Source organism: Vulpes lagopus, chromosome 16, assembly GCF_018345385.1.
Source record: "Vulpes lagopus strain Blue_001 chromosome 16, ASM1834538v1, whole genome shotgun sequence".
Taxonomy (NCBI): Eukaryota; Metazoa; Chordata; class Mammalia; order Carnivora; family Canidae; genus Vulpes; species Vulpes lagopus.
This window is the reverse complement of record NC_054839.1, coordinates 16,208,502-16,215,016: the sequence shown is the minus strand read 5'-3', so window position 1 is coordinate 16,215,016 and position 6,515 is coordinate 16,208,502. Positions and strand designations below refer to the sequence as shown.

Below are 6,515 nucleotides of genomic sequence, written 5' to 3'. Positions count from 1 at the left end.
TTTCCCATACGTTTACCTTCCCACCATTTGCCACCCTAGAACGGTAGTCTTTTTCCTTTGTCTTGTCACTGCTCTACAAATGTATTATTCTTTTGTTAAGATGCCATGGAAGTCTAAGTTCTAACCACCCGTCTGAGCTACTCATCACTGGGTATTCCCACATGTGTGTGCAGTGCACAAGTTAATAACCTTCTGCCTGTTGAGGTTCTTTTCTTGTTAATCTCTTCTGTCGTCTAAATTCCAGGGCCCCAACTGAGAAGCTAAGAAGGTAGTGGGAAAAAGTGTTTTTTTTTTTTTCTTCCTCCCTTAAATCCCAAAGGTTGACTAGCAATCTTCTGAAGCACTGATAAACTATTAACAGCAATTCTCTAATCTACCCTATCTTAGTCAGACTCTTTTCTATCACAATGGGCCAAATATCTGATCACAATTCCTCTCTTTACCTTTCCTGCCTTCATCTAAACCTGTTCTTCTTGTAGCATCTCCCTGGAAATCATACACTCCTGCAAAACAGTAATTTGAAGAGTGTAATCAAGTTCCTCTTAGATTTCTTTTATCTTGGCAAGTCTATTTCATATCCTTTTGTTGTTTTTTTGTTTTGTAAAGATGTTAGAGAGAGAGCATGTTAGCCTGAGCAGGAGGGATATAGGGAGAGGCAGAGAATCCCAAGCAGGCTCCACACCCCCAGCAATGAGCTGGAGACAGGGTTGATCTCACAACCCTGAGAACAGGACCGGAGCTGAAACCAAGAGTCAGGAGCTTGACCAACTGCAACACCCAGTTGCCCCATTTTTTTATTATTTTTATAATAAATCTTCTCGGATGCCTTGTGGCTCAGTGGTTGAGTGTCTGCCTTTGGTTCCGGTCATGATCCCAGGGCCCTGGGATAGAGTCCTGCATCCAGCTCCCCAAGGGGAGCTGGTTTCTCCCTCTGTCTGTGTCTCTGCCTCTCTCTGTGTTCCTCATGAATAAATTAATAAAATCTTTAAAAAATAAAGTAAAATAAATCTCCTAGGACTTCCTTAACCATGTTTTTCTTCTTTGCTAACTCCTCTTAAATTGAGTTAATCAGAACTGAATGAAATGCTGTAACATGAGTCTCACTAACACAGTGTACAAAAAAACTACTCCTTTATATTTATGGCTCATTTTTCATTTTGATACATCTCAGAATTATGCTGGCTTTTTATAAAGACACACCTACGTAGCTTTTTTTTTTTTCATTTATATTCAACTATGCTTCCTACCTGATGGAGTTATTGACAAGTTTAGTAGGATTATGTATGAAACATGCTCATCAGAATTCCCAGCACGTAAGAGCATTCCAGAAACGGTGACTCTGGATATTCTTGATAGAGACCCAATAAGTATGTAGGGAGAAGAATTGCTCAAAATGCACTGTAGAATATATTTCTGCAATGAATAGTCAAATATTTGTGCACCCTGCATTAAGACAACTCATATATGGAAATTGGAATTTACGGAAGTAATACCTGACTTGGGTGTCTATTACCCTTGCCTTTGCTCAAACTTCCTGCTTCATTTCCTGGGCTCCAATACCTAGGACTGCAAACAATACTCCAAGATTTCAGTTAGATCGGTGAGCTACACTTACACAAGGTAATCCATTCTGACGCCACATAGTAAGGATTATCATGCAGGACCCATACGTTCCTGGAATCTGAGGCAAATCCAAACAGGAGTTGTATTTCTGACCAAGGCTCAACATATAAATCTAAGATAGTACCAAATATAACACAAAACTAAACAGCTATAAACCACTATACAGTTAAAAAAAAGTAGACCCAAGACTAATAAAATGAGTATTGATGTATCTATTGATTACACAAAAGGCCCCCAATGGATTATTAAATGCCCATCTAGTTTTATTGTATATGTAATAATTATAACAGCTTCACTATATCTTAATTCTGGCCTAAAATGCATACAGTATCCAGGATAATTAAGGAATAAACGTCATTTAGCAATGTGCTTGTGTCTCCCTTAGAAATTTGTCACCTGAGCCAGACATCCCAGGTTTCTTTCTAAAAACTTTTTTTTCTATTTCTAAAAACTTGTCAAGGAAATGTGAGCAGATGCCTCTCCACTTACTTCCACACTGGATAAATGGCCTGAAGCAAGACTGGACGTTCAGAACCTTTTTGGGACTATAGAGAACTGGGCTGAGCATTAACTGATAAATGTGCAATGTGATCACATCCTTCCCATAGAAAGCATTTTTTTCCTAAAGTAAGGGCTAACTCCACACCTTCACCCTTCACCCCCTCCCGTTTTTTTAATATAAATTCAACTAACCAACATACAGTAAGTACATCATTAGTTTCAGATGTAGTTTTCATAATTCATCAGTTGCGTATAACATCCAGTGCTCATCACATCACATGCCCTCCTTAATGCCCATCGCCCAGCTACCCCATCCCCCCACCTACCTCCCCTTCAGCGATCCTCAGTTTGTTTCCCAGAGTTGAGAGTCTCTTGTGGTTTGGCATCCTCTCACAACTTCCTATTTAGTTTCCCCTCCCTTGCCTTATGATCCTCTGTGCTAGTTCTTCTATTCCTCACATGAGTGAAACCATATGACCATTGTCTTTCTCCAATTGACTTATTTCACTGAGCATAACACCCTCCAGTTCCATCCATGTCGATGTAAATGGTAAGTACTCACCCTTTCTGATGGCTGAGTAATAGTCCATTGTGTGTATGTGTATATATATATATATATATACACACACACACACACACACACACACACACACACACACACACATGCCACATCTTTATTCATTTATCTGTTGATAGATATCTCAGCTCCTTCCACAGTTTGGCTATTGTGAACATTGCTGCTATGAACATTGGGGTGCAGGTGTTCCATCATTTCACTACATCTGTATCTTTGGGGTAAATACCCAGTAGTGCAATTCCTGGGTCATAGCGTAGCTCTGTTTTTAACTTCTTGAGGAACCTCCATACTATTTCTCCACAGTGGCTGCACCAGGTTGCATTCCCACCAACAGTGTAAGAGGATTTCCCTTTTTGCACATCCTCACCAACATTTGTTCTTTCCTGTCTTGTTAATTTTAGCCATTCTAACTGGTGTAGATTGGTATCTCATTGTGGTTTGGATCTGTATTTCCTTGATGACAATTGATGTTGATTGAGCATTGTTTCATGTGTCTGATGGCCATGTGTATGTCTTCTTACACCCCAAAAAACAAACAATCCAGTCAAGAAATGGGCAGAAGACATGAACAGACATTTCTCCAAAGAAGACATACAAATGGCCGACAGACACACACAAAAAAATGCCCCTCCTCAGTTCTAAAGAGTTCTCCCAGTGCAGGTGTCAGGGAATCCCCAGGAGACGAATCATGTTGTCTTTCTCAGACTTCACTCTGGGAAGTGACAGTGTTTAACATCTATCAGAGCACTTCCCATGTCAATGAAAAGCAATAAAAATGAGCAAGTTACATCTTTAGACTTCTTAAGGTAAAAAAAAAATGTATGTATTATATAATTAATTTACAATATATACATACATAAACAATTTTAAATGCTGCCTATCTTCTTTGCGTTCATTCCTTGCTCCCCCAAGTCCAACAAAACCTTTACAACCACACCCCAGTGGGGGCCTGCCCAAAGATCCCCTTTTACCTTTTCCTCTTCAGACTTCCAATCTGATATATGCCTCTAGCCTCCCCAAATACCAAATGTCCAGTTGCAAATACTTGAGAGTATTGTCTGCCCGGCAGGGTAGCCAACCCTCAGGTTGTATGAAATGAACAGCCCCTCTAACTTCCAGTACCCCCACCATGCCCCTTGCATGTAAACATGCAGACAGCTGGTTGCACCTGTTTGGTTTTTCCCTGTTCAAGAAATCTGCCCCTGAGGGCCCAACCAACACCCACTTCCCCATGATGGCTTTTCAGATGAACCAGCAAAGGCTTTTAGTTTCTTCCTAGAGCTCCCCTCATTTTTATGCACACATCTTAACCAAACATGCCAACAATCATTCAGGTATACTAACATTTAAGAGGTAGCAGATGTTAGATGCCTGATACACATTAGGTTTAATCTTTGCAATCCTACAAGGACTATTATGTGTAAAATGAAGATAATGATGCATACTTCATCAGGTAATTATGCAGATCAAATAATTCCTGGCACGTAGTGGGAGGTCAAAAATTAAGGCTCAATTGATGAATGAATTAATAACCTGAGAGTACACAGTACTTCATAAATGCGAAGTACCCTCTCAAAACAGCAGAACCATTAGATATGCAAGGCCTACTGCATAAACTCCAGAAGTTACTGTCTTTCATGTGTTGACCAGCAACTCACTTGAAATTTCTTCCTCCTTTAATTCAAAACAGCAGAACCATTAGATATGCAAGGCCTACTGCATAAACTCCAGAAGTTACTTTCTTTCATGTGTTGACCAGCAACTCACTTGAAATTTCTTCCTCCTTTAATTCAAATCTACATCCTTGCAACTGCTTGCTCCCCTTGGGTCCTGGCTCAGCTCCCAGAAGCCACACTATATAGAATAGGAGGGTTTAGGATTAGCCAGGAGAGCTGATCCCACCCCCAACACACACACTCACTGTGAAAGGAAAAAAAAAAAAAAAAGATGTATTTCGAGCACGTGTCAAAAGTTTTATTTCAGACTTGGAGGATACAAGACAGCGAAAGGAAAAGCCTTGTTCACAGAAACAGTCTTAGGAAAGGGCCCTTTTAGAAATGCAAAGGGACGTCTACATAAGTGGGTCCTCAACCCCGGAGCTGCTTCAGAATCCCACTCGCAGGGCTCGTTAAAACCCCTGGCGCTGGACACCGGTTTCCGATGCAGGGAGTCGATGTGAGCCGGGGCGCAGCTCGGCATTCCTAGCTGGTTTCCAGTTGAAGACGCGGCTGCTGGGCCGGGGACCACACTTTGAGAACCAACGGTCGACGCTCTACATAGAGTTGTTTGGGTGCAAGGCTTCAATTTAGCAGAGCTGCGAGGCCGCCGCGCCCTCACCCTTTGGCAGGCAGCCCCGGTTGCGCGCTCGGACAGAGCCGCCGGGGCCTCGTGGGCAAGGCCCGCCCGCCGGGGGCCCCTCTTTAACAGCTTCTCCAACTGGGATGGATGCTCCGGGGAATGCAACGGGGGTGAAAGTCTCCTTCTCGCCGCTCCAGACACCTGGAAAGCGTCGTCACGCCAGGCCCCGAGCCAGCGCGGCCCCGGGAACCGCGCGCTGCAGGCCCCGCGCCGCCGAGCTCCCCGGCCCCGCCCCCGCCCGCCTCCCCGGCCCCGCCCCCGCCCGCCTCTCCGGCCCGGGCTCCGCGCCGCGCCGCGCACGCGCAGCAGCGCCTCCGGGAAGGCGCCCCGCAAGTGGGGTGCGCGCGGCCGTGGTCCCCGGGGGCGCCCGGAGAGGCCGTTTCCGCTTCTCGTTTCGCGGACCCTTCGAGTCCCGGTTTTCAAGCGGGCCGGCCTTCGCGGGCTGGGTTACCCCGAGAAGGGATTCGCTCGAAATTTGACTGCACGTGGATAAAAAAGGGGCGTTGCCGAAACCCGGGATCGAACCAGGGACCTTTAGATCTTCAGTCTAACGCTCTCCCAACTGAGCTATTTCGGCGGCCTCCCGCTCGGCCGTGGAACGGGCTATTACTGCGCTCTGCGCCCGCCCCTTCCGTCGCCCGCGGCCGCTCGGAGGGGCCTTCCCGGCGCTCGCAGGCGCGGTTCCGCCGGGTGCCGCCTCGCTCCTTACGAGCCCGGACCGCTCGCCGCGGAGCGGCCTGACTCTCCCCAACACAGTCCGCATTTCCGGCTTCTGAGTAGCGACCGCGGGCATGGGGGGGAGGGGGGGTCCCCGCAGGCTCGGCCTCCAGGCCCTTCCCGCCGACCCGCGCCTGCCGGGCCTGGGAGCGGACGGGCGGGCCGGAGCGTGGGGCCGAACGCAGCCCGCCAGGGACGCTCGCTCCTGGGAACCGCCTCGAACCTACCAGCACTTTGCACCGAGCTGGCCTGGCACAAAGCTCGGCGAGCCCATTAGCGCCCATTTCCCCGGTGCCAGCGCTGCTTCCTGCACCCCCAGACCTGTCCCCGGGGCATCCGCTGCGTGCCCGCCACACACATTCCGCAAAGCCCAAACAGCCTATTGCTCTTTATATATATATATATATGTTTTTTTTTTCCTCTCCGATTAATTTGTGATTCTCTAAAAGCAAGTCACGATTCACCTTTTTAACGCCCTTTTAGCCCGCCCCATAGAGCTTTGCATTTAAGTGGAACTTTCACAGGCAATTTTGAGGGATGCATGGGTGGGTGAATGCATTCGAATGGGAAAGAAAGGGGGGGAAAAAGGGAGGGGTGGGTGAAAGATTGAATATTGGAAGACTTTGCGGTCTCTAAGGTGGAGAGTCGCTTCCTGAGCTCCTCTGTTGTGTCAAATCCAGATAAGAGTAGAGCTTGAGATTTAGAAGAAGTCATGGCTAAGGAGAGGAAAGAGACCCAA

At 46.6% G+C, this 6,515-nt stretch overlaps 1 non-coding gene across 1 annotated transcript; it reads right to left on the bottom strand.

The window, feature by feature from the left end:
* Window positions 1-5,563: 5,563 nt before the first annotated feature.
* Window positions 5,564-5,636, bottom strand: TRNAF-GAA. Its single transcript has one exon. It is a non-coding gene; the product is annotated as a tRNA-Phe (tRNA).
* Window positions 5,637-6,515: the final 879 nt, after the last annotated feature.